Below are 19,696 nucleotides of genomic sequence, written 5' to 3' on the forward strand. Positions count from 1 at the left end.
TTCATCTGGGAACTATTCAATCATAGAGTGGAATAGAGATGGCAGATTGTTCTTTTCTCTTTTTTTGTCTTGGGATTCTTCTGATTTTGCCACCCTCTGCCCTTACCTGTCAGGTAAGGCGTTGCCTCTTCTCTCTCCTGCAGCTTATGATTTATTTCATGGTTATTGTGTTAGGAAAAGTGAATGTTATCAGAAATAATGTTCTTTTATAAAGAATTATATGCGTAAAAGTGTATTTTCAGTAACCTCTAATGGAAGATTACAGCTTTTCTGGTCAAAGGAATCTAACCCCTTATTTCCCATAGATTTAATGTATCAACATTTTCCTTTTTTACTTTGCACAGTTTTCTAGAAATACTACATCTTGAAAGTTTGTGATTGACTGCATTCAGTTAGAGTCCTATCTAGTAGAGCAGGGATTCACAAAAAGAACTAAATTAAACTAATAGATTTCTGCCTCCTGCCTTCTTTCCCCAAACTCTCCTCCCTCCAATGTCAGTTGGCTGGTTCAAGTGAATTTTTCGCTTAGATTATTTGCTTTCTGGCCTTTAGAGACAGCTGATACAATTTAATTGATTTTCTTTTTTCTTTTCCAGGTTTCCCTATAGGCCATCTGATTGGCTTGTGGTGTATGCTGAATGATGGGTTATTTTTGCAGAAGCATCTCATGGTTCTGCATCACTTCACATTTTCAAAAGTTATCAGGGATCTTGGATGGACTTTGCCTTGAAAACACTTTCAAAAGTCTCATTCCTTTGGGAGACAAGAAGATTCTGCCATATGCTTTTAATTCCCAAGAGACAGAACCTTAAACATAGACATCTTATGTCTTTACTTGTACTCTGTCCTTGGATAGGGAAAGGAGTAAGTCTATTTTCCTAAACACAGAAGGCTGTTTGACATGATAGAGAAGTTCCAGTAGCTATACTTGTTGAAAGGAAAGAGCCGAACTGTCACTGATGGTCTATTTTAGATCTCTAAAAGTTTGGAAACCCTTCTTATGAAATGATGAACTCTGACAGAGAGGTAATAGACTCAATATAAGACATACATTTTTGGATGAAGTCAACATAGGATTGTATTTTACTTGACTATGCATATTTGCTGCAAGGATTTTTAGTTTTGTTTTTTTTTTAAGAAGGGAAAGGAAGGGGAAAAATGAAATCTTGTTAGTTTAAAAAACTGATTAAAATAAAATGGAAAATTAGTAAAAATAAAAATAGATTAAAAAACTCAAACTATTATAAAATTAGTTATACTTGGAAAAACACTATTGAAACCCTTTCCCTTATTCCATCTTTCTATCACAGCCATGGACTCTTTGAACATAGAACGAATGTGAGAACAAAGACAGAGTACTGTCTCTGTAGCAGCCCATCTTAGGAAAAAGCTTATCTCAATATTTTCAAGATTGAGTATTAAAGATGGAGTATTACCATTCCATGAAAGGATATGCGAATCAATTGCCCTGTGAAAATGAATCACCATCCTTTTTGACTTTCCCGACCAATATTCCACTCTAGTCACAGCTTGCACTTTATATGACTAGTCTTTTCCTATTAGAATATAATCTTGTTGAAGGAAAGAAGGAAACAAGCATTAAGTGTCTAATATGTGCAAGGCACCGGGCTAAACACTTAACTGATATTGCTTCATTCGATCCTCAGAACAACCTTGGGAGATGTGATAGAATTATTCCAATTTTACATTGGAAGAAACTGAGGCAGATAGAAATTAAGTGACTTGCCCAGTGCTACACAGCTCATAAGTATCTGAAGCTGGATTTGAACTCAGGTCATCTTGACTCCAGGGCTAGCAATCTATCCACTGTACCCTGTAGCTGGCTCTGAGATATTGAGCCATTGAGAATAAGAATGTCTTTCATGCTTACATTTCGATTATCAGCACTCCAGTCCTGATGTATGCACAAAACAAAAGCAACAATTTGGGCCAATACTGGAGGGTAATGGTCATTGTCTTTCATTTAATTTTATTCTTATTCAAATTATTTTTCTTCTCTTCCATGGAGAACATTGGAAAGTAGGTGGGATATGTAGCCCCTGCTTCCATGCAGTTTCTTTTTCTTTTTTTAAAATTTGCTCCTCAAAATGTGTTTGGGGGAAATAGGATCTCCATGTGAGTTTAAATTGGAAGTTCTAATCCAAATTCACTTAGTTATCTGAAACTAGAGATTTAATTTAGATCCAAAAACATTCAGACCGAAGATGAGAATTAATTACTAGACCAGAATAACTCTACTTGGCTTTCGTTCAGCTACTGTTGGTTGAATGAAGGAGCTCATAGGTCCTATGAACTAAGACTGGTGTAACACTGCCCTTATCAAAGAGAAATCTTTTAGTCACTGGTCCATGACAGACAGGAAGTAACACAACCAAGAGTTTCCTCTGAAAAGGAGAAGCCAAGAAGCTTGGTGATCGTGAGATCAATGGAAATACCCACTGGAAACAATGTGATATCCAACAGAGATTGGAGACAATATCCAGTAGAGAGCATGATAACATCACCACAGGACACTGGCAGCTCTGACACGTGAGAATTGTGATTTGCTGTGTCCTTATGTACACCCTGGCTATATGTTTCTTCTACATTTGTGTCTTCAACATCTGCTAGATACACTTACTCCTCATATATGTCTCTTTAATTTTCCATATTATTTATATGTATGCCCTCCATGTGTATTCTCTGTTCATACATTTATTTATATATATGAACCCTTGCCCAATGGCTATGTGCCTGTGAGAGACTGTGTTCCATTATTGCATGGAGGATCTTTCCTTTTCAATTTATTTGCTATGCCATTTGACTAAATATTATTTATTTGAAATAAATGTACTCTGGCTGCCTTGAATCTGGGCTAGATCAGAGGAAGGGAACCTGTTCAAGAGGAGGTGCCCAAGGGGCTACATTTGCTTTAACCAAAAGCAACAGAAAACCTTTGTAGATTTTAGAGCAGTGGAAAGAATTGTTCAGTGATTTGATGCCTTATCAAGATTACTTTAGCAGTTGAATAAAGAATGTCTTGAGGAGTGAATATACTGAAACAGAGAGACCAATTTTGAGTCTATTGCAGTAGTAAAAGTGATGATTGTCTGACCTTGGTGATTGGTTGTGTGGTTTAAAAGAATCAAATACACGAAAGTATAGTTGTGGTAACAGAATCAATCAATAAGCACTTATTCAGCTCTTACTGTATGCCAGGAACTGTGCTAAGGCTTGGAGATACAGAAGGCCTGCACTCAAGGAGCTTATATTCTAATAGTGGGAGAAAACAACATAAATAAGAACAGTGAAGATACATGTAGAATAGTTGGAAGGTAACCTGAGATGGAATAGAAGCTGGGGAAATGAAGAAAAGTCTGCTAGAGCAAATGCTACTAAGATAAGTCATAAACAAGCAAAGGATTCTAAGAGACCAAGCAATCAACAAGACTAAGAAAGATTTGACAATTGGTAGAACATGGAAGATAAGGTAAAATGAGGTGTTAAGGATGTTATGGAGGGTGTGAACTTGGTTAACTGGAAGGAAGGTGATAGTCACAAAAGAAATGGATAAGTTCAGAAGAATGAGTTTAAAAGGGTAAGAAAATAGTAGTGTTGAGTTTTAGATGTCTATGTGACATCTAGTTCAAAATTCATGGGACTGGAGTTCCAGAGAGAGAGAGAGAGAGAGAGAGAGAGAGAGAGAGAGAGAGAGAGAACCTGTTGAAAATATTCCTCAACTAGAGGCTGTATGTCCTTATCTCAAGTGCCTCTTCACACAGGAAGTTTTTCTTGATCACTTTGTTGTTAGTACCCAACTGCCTCATATATTTACTATGTGTGTGTACATATACTGATTGTGAGTGTGTATATAACTACATAGATACAGAGATATGCACATATGCAAACTGCTCCAGTTTTGCTTCATATTCTACTTTGTCCATTTTCTTACTATCTGTTGTGCTATACCGATCTCCTTTTTCCACCTCTTCCTCTGGGGACCATTATAGAACAGTTTTGCCATTGCTACTAGAAGTAAACTTCCCCATAGCTATACTCTCCATCCCTGGCATTTCCAAAAGCAATATATCCCTTTTGGTCATCAACACTTAACTATGTTTCCCTTCCCTTTCAGAATATAAGCTTCTTCACTAATTCATGGTTGGGGGAGTTGTGAATTGATCCAACCATTCTGAAAAGCAATTTGGAACTATGCCCAAAGGGCTATAAAATTGTGCATACCCTTTGATCCAGCAATACCATTACTAGGTCTATTTTCCAAAAAGATCATAAAAAAGGTAAAATGATCCACATGTAAAAATATTGATAGCAGCCCTTTTTTGTGGTGACCAAGAATTGGAAATTGAGGGGATGCCCATCAATTGGGGAATGGCTGAACAAGTTGTGATATATGAATGTACTGGAGTTCTATTATACTCTAAGAAATGATGAGCAGGCAGATTTTGGAAAAACCTTGGAAAGACTTAACATGAACTGATGTTGAGTGAAGTGAGCAGAACCAGTAGAACATTGCACAAAGTAACAGCAACATTGTATGATGACCAACTTTTAATAGACTTGGCTCTTCTCAGCAATCTAAGACTTCTCCAAAAGACTCATGATGAAAAATACTATCCACAACCAGAGAAAGAACTGTGGAGTCTGAATGCAGATAGAAGCATATCATTTTCTTTTTTGTTATTGTTGTTGTTTTTTCTTTCTCGTGGTTTTTCCATTTTATTCTGATTCTTCTTTCACAACATGACTAATGTAGAAACATGTTTACTATGATTGTATATGTATAACTTATTTCAGATTGCTTAACATCTTGGGGAGGGGGTAAGAGGGAGGGAAAGAGAAAAAAAAATTGGAAACCAAAATCTTATAAAAGTGAATGTTGAAAACTATCTTTACATGTAATTGGAAAAACAAAATAAAATACTATTAAGTAGGGAGAAAAAGAATATAAGCTTCTTAGGGGTTAAGGACTTATCTCACTTTTGTATTTATATCCCCTTCAGTTAGCAGAAGGTTTGGCACATAGTATTTAAATGCTTTTTCATTAAATCAGTGGTTTCAACCCCTCCTCCATTAAAATGTTAGCTCCTTGGGGCAGGAACTATTTAATTGTTGCCCTTATCCCGAGAAACCTATCACAGTTCTTGGCAGGTGCTGGACTGAATTGAAGGTCCCTTCCTGAGGTATATGGGATTACTGTGATAGCAACTACCTACCCTTATATTGTTTCTGATCTCTCTGTCAAGGAGAAATGAACATTTTCTACCATATTTTATTGATGACTAGCATGAAAACAGAAATAGAATATTTATAAAAGTCTCCAAAGCACAAGAAGATAAAACTAATAACTAATTCTTTGTACACCTTGGGAAAGAAACCACCCAGCTCTCATCCCACAACATTACTTAGAATAAGAGGCTGTTACTCAGCCTGGGCCTCAACAATACTCAGAGGAGGAAGAACCAGCTTTTTCAGGAAGAGACAAGCAAGTTTGTTCAGCAAAACACACCAGGGAGGAGGAGTCCAGCTAGTGATGCCTCAAAAACATCTTAGAGCAGGCCATGTTGCAAGACACTGAGAACTCTGAGGAGAATAGTTTCTGTGATATTTGTTCTCCTATTCCAACCTTATTTCTCTGGAAGGCACCACCACTGCACCACAACTCAGTTTCACAAAATTGCCATCATATTAAACATTTAACTTTCAACCACTTCACATATATAACCAGTTACTACACCCTGACATTTCTTTCTCCACAACATCTCTTATGTGTCCTTCTCCAAATTCACATCATATAACAGGCCTTCATACTACTTGGCTTACCTAGTGTAAGAGTATCCTAATTGTACTTCCTGCCTCCAGTTTCTTCCCACTTTGATTCATCTTAAAGCTTCCAAAGCAATTTTCCTAAATAGTAGATCTAGGTTACCCACTTCATAAATTACAGTAGCTCCCTATTACCAATATAACTATGATATATAAAAAGTTCAAGAGACAATTTTGGGGTAATTAATCATTTTATTAATTATTCTAGCAATAATTAATAAAAGGGGTCATTGACACTCTCAAATGCCAAAGACCCTTCATGAAATCCATTCAATGCTTCTATGCCACTGGAAGAATGTAGAAATCGATTCTGGTTGGTTAACAATTAATGAAAAGAATAAGTATTATGAGAGGTGGACCTATTCTAATGAGGGGCTGGAGGATGTGGCTTATCACTCAGTGCAGGACAGAGAGACATCTCTTATCCAGGCTAACCCCACCTAGTGCAATCTAGACAAAAGGGGGTCCACCTCTGTGGACCTGGCTGAGTGAAAAACAATGGGCTAGAATTTACTTTGGATTAAATTCTTTCTAAGGTTCTCCAGTTGGGTGGGGTCTCCTGTTCCAGGATCTAAAGGCATGTACCCCAGGGATTTCGGTAATTTCATCCATCAACAATGCCCTCCCTAAATCAATAATTGATTATTAATATAAGACAGAAATAGTCATTTCTCTCATGACTGAGTATAAACTCCTCTGTTTAGCTTTTAAAACCATTTAGGGTGGTCCCATTTCATCTTTTCAGTCTTACTGAACGCTAATTTCTTTTGAATAGTCAGTATCAGTCCATCCACATTATAGTCTGGCCAAACTAGTCATAACGTTCCTTACCTAGAATACTCTGACTCCAATCTCCATACCTTTGCACTGGATGTCCCACATGCTGATAATAAATTTACTTCCTTCAACTTCTTAGCCTCCCTAGCTTCCTTCAAGTCTCAGTTGATTAAATGTTGCCATTTATATAATGTCTTTCCTAATATCTCTCTCCAGTTGCTAATGCTTTACCCTTCACAATTATTTTGTGCCTACTTTTGTATATGCATATATATGGACATGTTGTTTCCTCTAGCTGGGTGGCAAGATTCTCAAGGTTGGAGAGACTTCACATTTGTCCTTGGATTCCTAGCACTTATAAAGTACCTGGGTACACAGTACATACTTAACAAATGTGTTTTGATAGATTTGATTGTATAAAAGAAGCAGTATTGCTTGCTATAATTGAAACTTCATTGAATTATAATGTCAGAACACCTGGTTTTAACCCTTGGTTCTATTACCAGCCTGACCTTGGGCAAAAACAATTTATTCCTCAGGTCCTCAATTATCTCATCATAAAATGAAGAAGTGGGATATTTTCTAAAGTCCTTTTTCTTCTCTTGAGCTTATGTCAACAGGCTATATCAATGGACTGAATATAATAAGAAATGTAATATAGATGAATTCCTATACTTGGGATCCAAAAAGAAATTTAATTAAGTACAAGATTGGAGAGGGATGGATGGAGAACAGCTCATGTATAACACTGTTGGATACGGTGTTTGTGAGGGTTGCTGTGGAGGGTTTAGTTGGCCTTAGATAGCTAATAGCCTTCATCTTCTTCTCTTTCCTAAGGGCAGCTAGGTGATTCAGTAGTTAGAGTGCTGGACCTGGAGTTGGGAAGGTCTGAGTTCAAGTGTCTTTTCACACACTCACTAGCTATGTGACCCTGGGCAAATAACAACCTCTGTCTGTCTCTCTTTTATCAAGTGTAAAATGAGAATGATAACAGCACCTACTCCCAGGGTCATTGTGAGGATCCAATGAGATAATATTTGCAAAGCACTTAACTCAGTGCCTTGCACATAATAGTGTCCCAATAAATGCTTATTGCTTCCTCTTCTTCCCACCACTCCTCTTTATTTCTAAATAAGCCATGCCCTGTTCGAACATTTTTTTTTCAAGGTATGAATAGATACATTTGGTAAAGAACTGGCCTGATTATGTTAGTGTCTGAGAAGATAAACTGGGAAAAGAATTTTTTTTTTTTTTACAACTTCCCTCAGTCCTTAACGATGTGGGAACAGTTGGTGATTTTATCCTAAATCTGCTCTGAGATACCTTTAATCTGACTGTCCTTAGAGATCCCTCCCTTCTCTGTCCCATCTGAACATCATTTTTGTTTTCTCCTTTCACCTATTGTCCTGTCTCAACTCTTGAGGTCCATGCTCCTTTTTCCTTCCTTTCTTCCTTCTTCCCTCCCTCCCTCCTCCCTTCTTTCTTTCCTTCTTTCCTTCCTTCTTTCCTTCCTTCCTTGCTTCTCAGGAAACCCCAAATGGGGTCACAAAGAGTTTAACATGACGAAAATAGCTGAACAATAGCAAAATATATATTTTAAAAGTACACATACAAGAGATTTTCACCTTTTCATCTCCAATGTTAATTCCTTTATTTTTCTTTTCTTTTGAAATTGCAGTATGAGCTGAGGGTGGGCATCCTGGTTTGTACCTGTTTTCAGGGGGAATGATTCTAAAGCTTCTCTATTGCTTATTTTGTTGGCTATGGCTTGTTAGATACTTTTATTAATAATAATGACAATAACATTTATATAGTCGTATGAGATTTATAAATCTTATTTCATTTTATGCTTACAGTAACCCTAGAAGCTAGGATCTATTACTGTCTTCATTGTACAGATGAAGAAATTGAGTCAAGCAGAGGTTGATTGACTTTCCCAGGGTCACACACCAAGTAAGGGTCTGAGACCAGATTTGAACTGAAGTCTTCTTGATTCAGGTCCACTGTTCTATATACTGTATCACTTAGGGTAAAAAAAAAAGATATCTTTCTGTTGTGCTTCTTTAGTATTTTTAACAAGAATTTTAGTTTTTGTCAAAGGTTTTTTTCCCCTATGTATATTAGTATAACCATATGATGAATGCTTTGCTCTTCATATACTGTATCATGTCCATAATATTTTTGAAGTTGAATTAGTATTACATACCTTACATAAGCTCAACTTGTTCATGATGAATAATTTTTATTAATATGTTGATAATATTTTATTAAGTATTGTTTCCTTCTTTATTCACCATAGAAATGATTTTATTTGTTAGTGCATTTTTGTTGGATTATAATATCAACACCATATTTGCTTCATGGTTTTGTTGATTGTCTAGACTTGAGAAAGTGATGAATAAATGTTAATAATACAGATTAAATTTACAAGTATGTCATGCTTACATTATTTTCCTTTTCAGAAAGCCAGTTGTTAGACATTAATCAACACACTGCTAGATCCTATCTACCCTTTTTGTGAACACTATAAAACTATTCTCTCAAAATTTAGAGTCTATATCATTCTATATGTAGTTTTCCTCATCTCTTCCATCATTATTATAAGTTGAAGTCATTATACCCTTTTCCTCCAGGGTTCTCACTTTCTCTGTTCCTACCATTGATTCCTTTTTGGTGAACAGAATCAGATCTAGAAAACCAGAAAGCAGTTCTCCATTATTTTGTCCCAGGTTAAATGGAGAAAGTAATATTTAAACAAATCAAGAATTTATCAAATTCTTTGCTTTTGCAAAGAGAACTATAGTAGCAGATAATTGAACTCCCCTAAGTAATGACTACTGTAACTTCTGCCAGGGAGTTGGATATAGAATGCTAATCTGTCTGATACACTCACAACTTGGCCCATCCATACCTGTTTTTCTGTTGCTTTGAAATTAATTTTATACTTCTGAAGATATATCATGAACTCTATTTCACCAAGAAGTTTATAACACCAAGTTTATCTCCTTTTCTTTTTTTTTTCTTTTTTTCTTTTTTTTTGCAAGGCAATGAGGTGAAGTTACTTGCCTATGGTCACATAGCTAGTAAGTGTCAAGTGTCTGAGGCCAGATTTGAACTCAGGTCTTCCTGAATCCAGGGCCGGTGCTCTCTCCCCTGCACCATCTAGTTGCCCCCACTTCCTTTCTGTAGGATGTCTAAGTTCCTACATATATGGATAGTGGAGACCATAGGTATTTTAATTGATTCCTATTTTCCTATGTTGTAGTTGCTAAATGTTGTTCTTATTGCTTCAGTTATGCCCTGCTCTTTGCGGCCCCATTTGTCATTTTCTTGGCAAAGATACTGTAATGGCTTGCCATTTCCTTCTCCAGCTTATTTTACAGATTACAAAACTGAGGTTAAGTGACTTGCCCAGGATAATATAGCTAGTAAATGACTAAGGTTAGATTTTTAACTCAGTTCAAATGACCTACTTGCTAACTTATCTCTGTGGTATAAAACTTGGAAAGAGCTATGTAGGCAAATATATGTGTGTGTGTGTGTGTGTATATAGGTATGTATTATGTATGTGAGGCAGCCAGATGGCTCAATGCATAGAGCATTGGGCCTGGAATCAGGAAGACCTGAGTTCAAATCCAGTCTCAGACACTTTTTAGCTATGTGACCCTGGACAAGTCATTTAACCTCTGTTTGTCTTAATTCCTCAGGGAAGAGAATGGCAAGTCACTCTAATATTTTTTCCAAGAAAAATCCATGGACAGTATGATCCATGGGCTCATGGAGAGTCAGACAGAACTGAATGACTGAATAACAAATCATATATGTATGTATGCATGTAGGTGTATATATATTTCTCATAAGTATTTTAAATGTTCTAATTATAAGAACAGTCTTCCTTGTATTGAGGTGATAACTGCCTTTGTGTAACTTCTACTCTATTGTTATACCACTGTTCTCTGTGGCCACACAAAGTCAATTAAATTCCTATTCTACTTTGCAGTTTTCAAATATCAGAAAAAAATGACTGACATTCTTTATCTCTTCCTCCAAGTTAAAATATCCTCTAACCATTCTACATAGTAAATGCCTTCCCCATATATGACATGGTTTCCAGAACCTTCAGCATTCTGGGTATTTCCCTCACCTTTTAAACTTCCCTCCTGATATGCGGCCCCCAGAACTGAATACGGCACTCTGGGGTTGCCCTGCCTCGTGCAGAATGCAATTGGACTGGTTCTTGCTATGTTTGCCATTCATCATCTCTGTGATATAAAACTTGGAAAGAGCTAATAATATTCTAGTAATACAGTTCTAGTAATGTATTCTAAAATTTCATTAGTGTTTAGCTTAAAAAATATAACTCAGGTTGATTTGTATTAAAATTTGAGTTAAAAAAAAAACCACTAAGTTTAAGGCAACCACCTCTAAAACTAACAAGGTGTGGGCCTGAAGTTGAGAAAACTCATCTTCCTGAGTTAATCATCTGGCCTCAGAAACTTTACTAGCTGTGTGACCCTAGGCAAGTCACTTACCCCATTTGCCTCAGTTCCCTCATCTGTAAAATGAGCTGGAGAAAGAAATGGCAAACCACTTTAGTATCTTCAACAAGAAAACCCAAAACTGGGTCACAAAGAGTCAGACAGGACTGAACAGTAGAAATAACAACAATAACAAAAACTTAAGATAAAATTCAATAACAAATTACTCCATATTCAGAACTTGGGGCCAAAGTACTTCTTTGTACGTGAGGAAGCCTTAACCTAAAGTCCGTGAATATTTTCTTTACTATTTTTAAAACTATTTTAATTTGCAATAATTAGTTTCTGCTATGAGCCTCTAAATTATATCTTATGCATTGAAAAACATTTTTAAGTAGTCATAGGATTCACTAGGTTGCCAAAAAATTCCATTAAATTAAAAAAAAAGTTTAAAAATTCCTAGTATGGGCCAATATTGAGTAACTATACACCTCTATACTGGTACTTTTTAAGCAACTTAAGTAACTACAAAACTAGTGGACAAGAAAGATAATTTATATTCAAACACCTGAGCTATAATCAGACTCAAAACACAAACAAGTAGACATGAAAGTTCATTCTTATGAGCTGTTTTTAAGAAATATTTCTACCATACTGCTCTCAAATTTGTAGTTACTGTGAAAAGGATTTCATTTCCACATGAACTTTGATATCGTTATATAGAATTGCTGCTGATGTGTGTGGTTTTATTTTCTATTCTGCTACTTACTGAAGCTGCTAATTATGTTAGTCAATCAACAAGCATATATTAAGTTCTTATTGTATCCCAGATACTTTGCCAAGTGCTGGGGATACAAAGAAAGGGGAAAATGAACAAAGCAAAATGAAGCATAACAAAAACAAATAACAAAAATAATAAAAACATTGTCCTACCTTCAAGGAGTTCACAGTCTAAAAGGGAATACAACATGCAAACGACTGTGTGCAAACAGGATATGTATTGAGTAGAAGAAAGGTCTTCTCATAAAGAAGGCACTTCCAGTGGGACGGTTGTGGGAGGTTTTCAGTAAAAGCCTTCTGCAAAAGATGAGGCTTGTCTCAATTAGTTTCCTTGCTGATTATTATTTTCTAAGTATGCCATCATGTTGACAACTAATAGGTTTCTCTACTCTTTGTTTATCTTCATACCTTTAATTTTTATTTCTTGCTTACAGGTATTTCTTTAATTCCTAGAACTATAGTATATCATATAACAGGAGGAAAAGTGGGCATTCTTCTTTTACTGTGGCATTTCTTGGGAAAACTCACATTGTTTTCCCATTGTAAATGTGCAGCATTATGTTTTACATTGATACGCTTTACCATATTTAAAAAGATCCTTGTAGGTTTATGCTTGGAAGAGCTTTTTTTTTAATAGAATAGATGACACTTTGTCAAAACTTTTTTTTTTAAATCTATATAATAACGTAGGTTTAAAAAATATTCAGGAAAACAATGCTTCCAATAGTGTCTACTTTGTCTGGCACCTGAAGACAGACAAGAAGCAAGCGGAAAAAAAGGAAATGAATGGTGGCCAGGTTAAAAATAATTTTTCCTTAGTACTAGATGGAAGAGAGGCATGAAAAAGCTACAAAGTGAATCCAGGCTACCTACCAGTCATTGTCCATTTCCTCTCATTACCTCTGTTTCGCCATTATCCCACCTAAGTTTTAGATCATCAGCAAGTATCTCTGGAATTTGCTCTTTCTAGACTTTCCTCAGTATCTTATTGACTTCATTGCTGCTGCTGCTTTTTTCTCTTAGGCTTTTTGGAGACTCTCAAGGTGTGACCGTCTTCCAGCTTCTTTTTTGGAAAACATTTTAAAAAATAAGTCATGGGTACTTGAGGAACATTGGGCAAATACCTGTTGTAAGGACAGGCATTTCTAGTGTTTCAGCTTGCTATGATTAATGTCTCTAGGACAAAGTGAATCCCGAATAACATTTGAAAAGAATAGATCATTGGCTTATCTTTTTTTTTCCCATTCTGTCACTCCCATTCATTTTATTGGATTTTTTAATATATTCAAATTATAGGTTATGATTATTTTCCTTCTTTTGTTTCTTTAATACCACTTTTAAGAATCCCCTACTTTTGAGTTAGTATCTTGTCTCTATGATTAGTTTTCTTTAAACTACATTGATGAAGTAGTATATTCAAAATCTATTCCTATACATTCTTTTCAAATTCTTGAATTTTAATTATTCTTTTTCTTTCTGTATTTTTCCCCTTTCCCCCCTTTCCTTTTCTTATTCAATTATCCATTTTATCTTACATTTTATACTTCTGTTTTCACATTTAACCTGTAGATTTAAAAAAAATGTGTATCCTTCTGATGAGTTTTCTTCCACATCAGCATTTTTGTTGTCCAAATTGGTTAATTTCTTTTTTTTCTTCTTTAAATAATTATATTTCATGAAATCATGTTTTTTTCTGAATCTGCTAAATGTGTTTTAAAATTTTGTACAAGCAGTTTTTAATTGCCTGATAGTCACTGCTTAGATCTTATTTTATTGATTTTATTTATTATTTAAAAAACAGATTTTTGGGGGGGGCGGGCAATGGGGTTAAGTGACTTGCCCAGGGTCACACAGCTAGTAAGTGTTATGTGTCTGAGTCCGTATTTGAACTCAGGTCCTCCTGAATCCAGGGCTAGTGTTCTATCCACTGCACCACCTAGCTGTCCCCTAGATTTTTTTTAAACTGTCCTTGGATTTCTTTGGAAAGTCTAAAAGATTCTGATTTCATTAGGCACTACTTGCTCTTTTTACTTCATATATATATGACAAGAGTATTGCATTATCTTTGAATTTTTCTTTATCCTTCCTTTGGTTTTGGGGATCATTTCTATTGACTTACCTGCTCATGTGCTCATCCTTTTTATTTTTTGAGTTTATCTCATTATCTTTAGAGTAATAACTTTTTTTATTTGCTTCCCCATCAATTTCTTTCTGTCTCCTCCTCCATTGCTGGCAAGCAGATCCCTGAGATAGTGCTTTAAACTTGGATTTTAATGCTTCCTCTGCTTCCATGTGTTGAGTTATATAGGGTTAATTTATCTGGATTGCTGCCATGAGTAACTTTGTGGGATATACGGCTGGCACCAGTTAGCTGTCAATCTCTTTTCCTTCAGGCCCTACACAGTAGCCTATCTTGGAATCTGACCCAGGTCCTCTCTCTGTCCTCTTCCCTTTCTTCTCTTGACTGGGAATAATCAGTATTTACCTGTTCTTGTCTGGGTGTGGAGGGAGGGCACAGGGATGTTTGAGCAAAGTTATTGCAGCTTCAAGAGATTTTAATTCTAGAGATAAGCTTCAGTCAAAAGTTATTAGTCCGCCCACCTATTCTGCTTTCCTATTTTCTTTTACTTTTAAGGTCATCATCAATATCTGACTTCTTGTGGGGTGGAGAAGATAGTGAGTGTTCAGGAAGAGTCATTCCAGAAACATACAATCCTAAAATAGAGTCCTCAGCACAAGCCTGAGTACCCTTGTGTTCATTATCATGAGCCTATAGAGGATGCTAAATGGTTGTTTGGAATATTAACATGAGTCTAGTGCTATTTTTCATAAGGATTTTACTTTGTTGAGGGTCATGTCTTCTCCTCTGGATTTAGGGAAAAAATATTCCACCAGTGATTTCATTATTTTTCTCAGTTATTGAAGGTTTATAAGGTTGTGGAAAATGACTAATCCCACTCTTGCTGTACAATTAGTTCTCATGCTAGCCTTTTCCATGTGGAAATTTGGCATTTTTAATCTATATTTTAATATAAGTAATTCACAGAAATATAACTAGACACTGAGTTTATAAGAAATGCCACCAAAAAAGCAACCAAGTGACTCAATAGACTTAAAATATTAAGTTTTTTTTTATTTTTGGCAGGAATATAGACAAGAAGTAGACTGGACCTGAGATTTCCTTTGTGTAGGAAAATCTCTTTAACTGGAAATTCACTTTATCAATGTCAATCAACAACTAATATTTAAAAGGTTTAGAGAGTTGTCCTGGGGCTCTGAGAAACTGAGTGACTTGTTCATAGTCGGATGGCTAGTACATGTCAGAGGCTTGACTTGAACCCATATCCTCTAGACTTCAGAATTAGAATTAGTCCTTTCTGTACTCTGCTATTTTGAATTTTTATTTTTATAGAGTATCTACAAAATGTTTATACTTGTGACAGTTCTCACTCATAGAAAATAATTGTACAAACAATATCACTCACCATATGTACATTGGCATTGTATCAAATATCATAGTGTTAAAGACCCCTTTAATGAAGTTCACATATTCATAAAAGGGAAAAAAAAGGTACATATTGTTTCCAAACTAGTAGTGAATTTTTATGTTTAAAAGTTATTTCTGTAAAAGGTAAATTGTTTTAGCATTATTAGGTTCATTTATTTTATAATATTAATATGCATTATATATGGTTCTCTGAAGAGTAAGGAGATATTCTTTTGATTTAATTTTAAGTATATATATATTACATCTTGTATCATATATTACCGGCACTACTACTATAATGGGTTTCCACGTATAATATTCAAAGATTTATTACAACCTAAATTTTTAGATGTCAATGGCACTATAATTTGAACAATGATATGAAGTATGCAAATTTGGGGAAAGACATTTTTAAGTGTTTTGAATTTTTTGTTGTTTCAGAAATAATTAAATGGAATTCTTTGTTAAAAGAATCACTAGTTTTAAGACTACTTTGTTGTATGAAAAATATATGAATACATGTATTATTCCTAAAGCTCTAAAAAGGTGGGAGAGAGAGAATAGTTGTGAGGACCCCCATTCTTTTTATATGCTTGATATTATAATTATTACTTCCACTTGAATTTGATTCATTGTAAGAATTGGGACTTTTCATCATTTCCTATGAATTCAAGTCAACATGATGTCTTAAAGTCACGAGTTCAAATGATTATTTTTTAATTAAAAAAAAAACCTTAGAAATCATTTAGAACAGCACCATCATTTTATAGTCAATGAAACTGAGACCCAAATTAGTAAAAAGAAAAAAAAAGTGTCTTGGTTTTACTCACAGATGTAGCATATGACAGATCTGGGTCTTGGAACCAGGTCATCTAAGTTTATATCCAATGCCCTTTGTTGACCTCTTTATTGATTTGGCTTTTATATGTGTTCATAAATATGTATGATTATACATGCATATATATCATATATGTGATTTTTTTTTGTTTGTTGTTAGGCAGTGGGGTTAAGTGACTTGCCCAGGGTCACACAGCTAGTAAGTGTTGTGTGTCTGAGGCCGCATTTGAACTCAGGTCCTCATAACTCCAGGGTCAGTGCTCTATCCACTGTGCCACCTAACTGCCCCCATAAATGTGATTTTAAATAATGTCATTGCTGTGTTAGTTTTGTATCATCTACTTTTCCCATTGTATTCATCATTGCCATCCATCTCCTACTGACTCATCCTCACCATAAAGAATAATAAAGTATAAAAACACAGTTCCGCAAAATTAAATAAGACATTGAAAAAGTCTCAGTTTTTGCAGTATTCCACACATAGTTCCCTTCATCTGTAAAGAAGAAAGTACCTCATTTCTTCTTTGGTGCCAAGCTTGGTCATCATAATTACACAATATTCACTTGTTTTTGTTGCTGTTGCTATTATTTCTACTGATGATGTTGTAGCCATTCTTGATTCTGCTCACTTCATTTTGCATCAGTTGATATAAGCTTTCAAATGATTCCCATCATATTCATTATTTTGCACAGCATAGTAATGCTCCACCAAATTCTTGTACTTCATCTTGTTTGATCATAGCCTGATGGACAGACATCTACTTTGTTTTTTTGTTCATTACTACTACAAAAAGTATGGCTATAAATGTTTTTTTTTAATTAGGCCTCTCTTTTCATCATTTTCCTCTGAATATATCCTAAAAATAACCTAAAGAAAAGAATGAACTACAGTGTCCCAGGCTTTAAAGAGGTCAAGAAGGATCCAGGTTAATAAGAAAGGACCTTCATATTTGCCAAATAAGAGATCATTAGCAACTTTAGAAAGAAGTATTTTGATTGAATGATAAGTTTTGAAGCCAGACTGCAAAGGGTTAAAAAGGGAATGAGAACTAGTATGACTGATTTTTAGGTGGCCTTCTCAAGGAGTTTAGCAATAAAAAGTAGTGGAAAGATAGGATGGTAGCTAGAAGGGATATATGGAACAAGTGAGTGCTTTTGAAGACTGGGGGAAAATGGATATATTTGTAGAAAGGAAAGCATCCAGTAGACAGGGAATGATTGAAGATATGTGGGACACTGGGATGGTAGAGGGAACAATCTTGTGGAGGATTTGTGATCCAATGAGATCAATTTGTTTTGATAAGGAGAAGTATTACTTCTTTATATGATACTGAGATGAAGGAGGAGATAATTGCCAAAGATATCTGAATGATTTGAGATAAGGAACAGGGTAGAACAGGGAGCTCTCTGTGAATGGAACTGAGTATTTCATTGAAATATGAGGCAATGTTCTCAGCTGAGAGGGTAAAGGCAGGGAAAGCTCTTAGTCTGAAGAGGGATGAAAAGGTTTAGAAAAGCTCCTGTGGTGAGTGAAACAGGGAATTGATTAGGAAAGCATAGAAGGAATATTTTGCCACAGTGATGGCCCACTTGAGAAATAGTAGAGTTAAATGAGTTTCCTATTGCTGTTATTGATTTGTTTTATTTTATTTTTTTAAGATGAGAGACATGGGCATGTTTGTAGATAAAAGAGAGAGAACCAATAAGTAAGGTGACTTTGAAAAGAAGATAGTATCCTACTGAAGGGAAAAGATGGGATAAAAAATAAAGAGGCAGTGAGGTGGTACAGTGGAAGGAGCACTGGCCCTGGAGTCATGAGGACCTGAGTTCAAATATGGTCTCAAATATTTGACGCTTACTAGCTGTGTGACCCTGGGCAAGTCACTTGACCTTGATTGCCTCACAAACAGAAAAAGAATAGATAGACTGGTCCTGGCAGAGAGAAAGCAAACCTTTTTGTCAAAAATAGGGAATGGTGTAGAGAGGAGATGAGATATAGAAAAGCAGATGTTTGTTTGTTTGTTTGTTTTTTTAACCAAGGAGAAGATGAGATCTTACTGAAGATGGAAGGGTTGAAGATAGTATAGGAGCACTAAAGCATCTTAGAGATAATAATCTATTGTCACAAAATTATGAAAATAACCCAAACACAGTATTTAAAGCTGAAAACATTCAGAGCTTTAGTCTGGTCTTTGAACCAGAGTTCGTTCAAACTGTTTATCTGGCAAGTATGCTTTAAACCATCTTAAATTCAATTTGAGTCATGACACTCATTCTCTGAGTCATTTTTCCCTACTATATTTGCTTAGTTGAATTGTACTAAAAATAAGTTATTTTACTAGCTATGGTATTCTTATCATGATAACAATTACATTGCATTTTAAGCATTCTGGACTCTTAAATCTGAAGGATATTTTTACTCAAATGCTCCTCAAAGGGCCTGAAGTTAGTTGAAAAGAGCATTTTCAAAGTAAACAAACTCTTGTTGCTAATTGATTTTGGACAAAGAGGAAGAAAACTGTTTATCAAAATTTCTCCTAATTTATTAAATGATAGAGTAAGAAGTATGTTAACATACAAAAAAACTCATTCATTATATGGAGTAACTTAGTGCCTTACAATTTGTTAATTGGTGCGAGTCAGGTCAGAACCATCTCAGGGGCATAGTAGGAGACAGTAGCCCCACTACTGCACTGACAGATAGGGCCTTTTCATATATTAGGAAAGATAATTAAAATTCTACTGTAAAGAAGACCAGGCAGTTTTAAGTGGCATTACACGATGGGCTAGCAGACACATAGGCAATATTAAATATAAAAAATGAACATAGTTATTAAAGTAAAGCATAACAAGTTGAAGCCATTCCATTTTTATAAAGTAAACCTGATTTGAATTAAAACAACCTCTGGAGGTAGACTAATGTATATTATAATAAACGGTAAATGTAAGGCGTGGGAAAAGTTCAGACATTCCTTCTAGCATATTGAATCAATTAATAGCATGTACAAGGAAACCCTGATTATTTGAAGGAGTGGAGAAAAATGACTTGATTCTTTACAAGTAGTCCAGACTATTATTAGTATTCCAGATAGACTGTGTTCTAGGGAGTCCATCACATGCTTTGATCTGTCTGCATCCACAGCTGGAAACTTTGCGCCAGTCTCTGGAAGCAGCACGAACTGACAGTTGCCTCCATCAGGAAAGTGAGTTAGTGGTTACAAATGTTAATCAGTGGATCAAAGAAGAAAAGTGAGTAAAATTGGGGCCTTTAAAAAAAATCTGATTTCATTTCCTATGGCCTCAAACAATTAAACCATTCATAAGAGCACTTTTCAACTTACCCCGTGTTTCTTTTTTTATCTACCTCTCCATGGTTTCCCCCCACCCCATTTCTAGTTCATGGTATGATAAATGGACAGTTTCCCAAAGAATCAAGAGAGTTAAAAAAGTTGAGGTTTTTTTTTTTTGTCGAAATGGATATACTCCCTTTTCC

The sequence above is a fragment of the Vombatus ursinus genome, unplaced genomic scaffold (assembly GCF_900497805.2).
Source record: "Vombatus ursinus unplaced genomic scaffold, bare-nosed wombat genome assembly UNPS02014812.1, whole genome shotgun sequence".
Lineage (NCBI taxonomy): Eukaryota > Metazoa > Chordata > Mammalia > Diprotodontia > Vombatidae > Vombatus > Vombatus ursinus.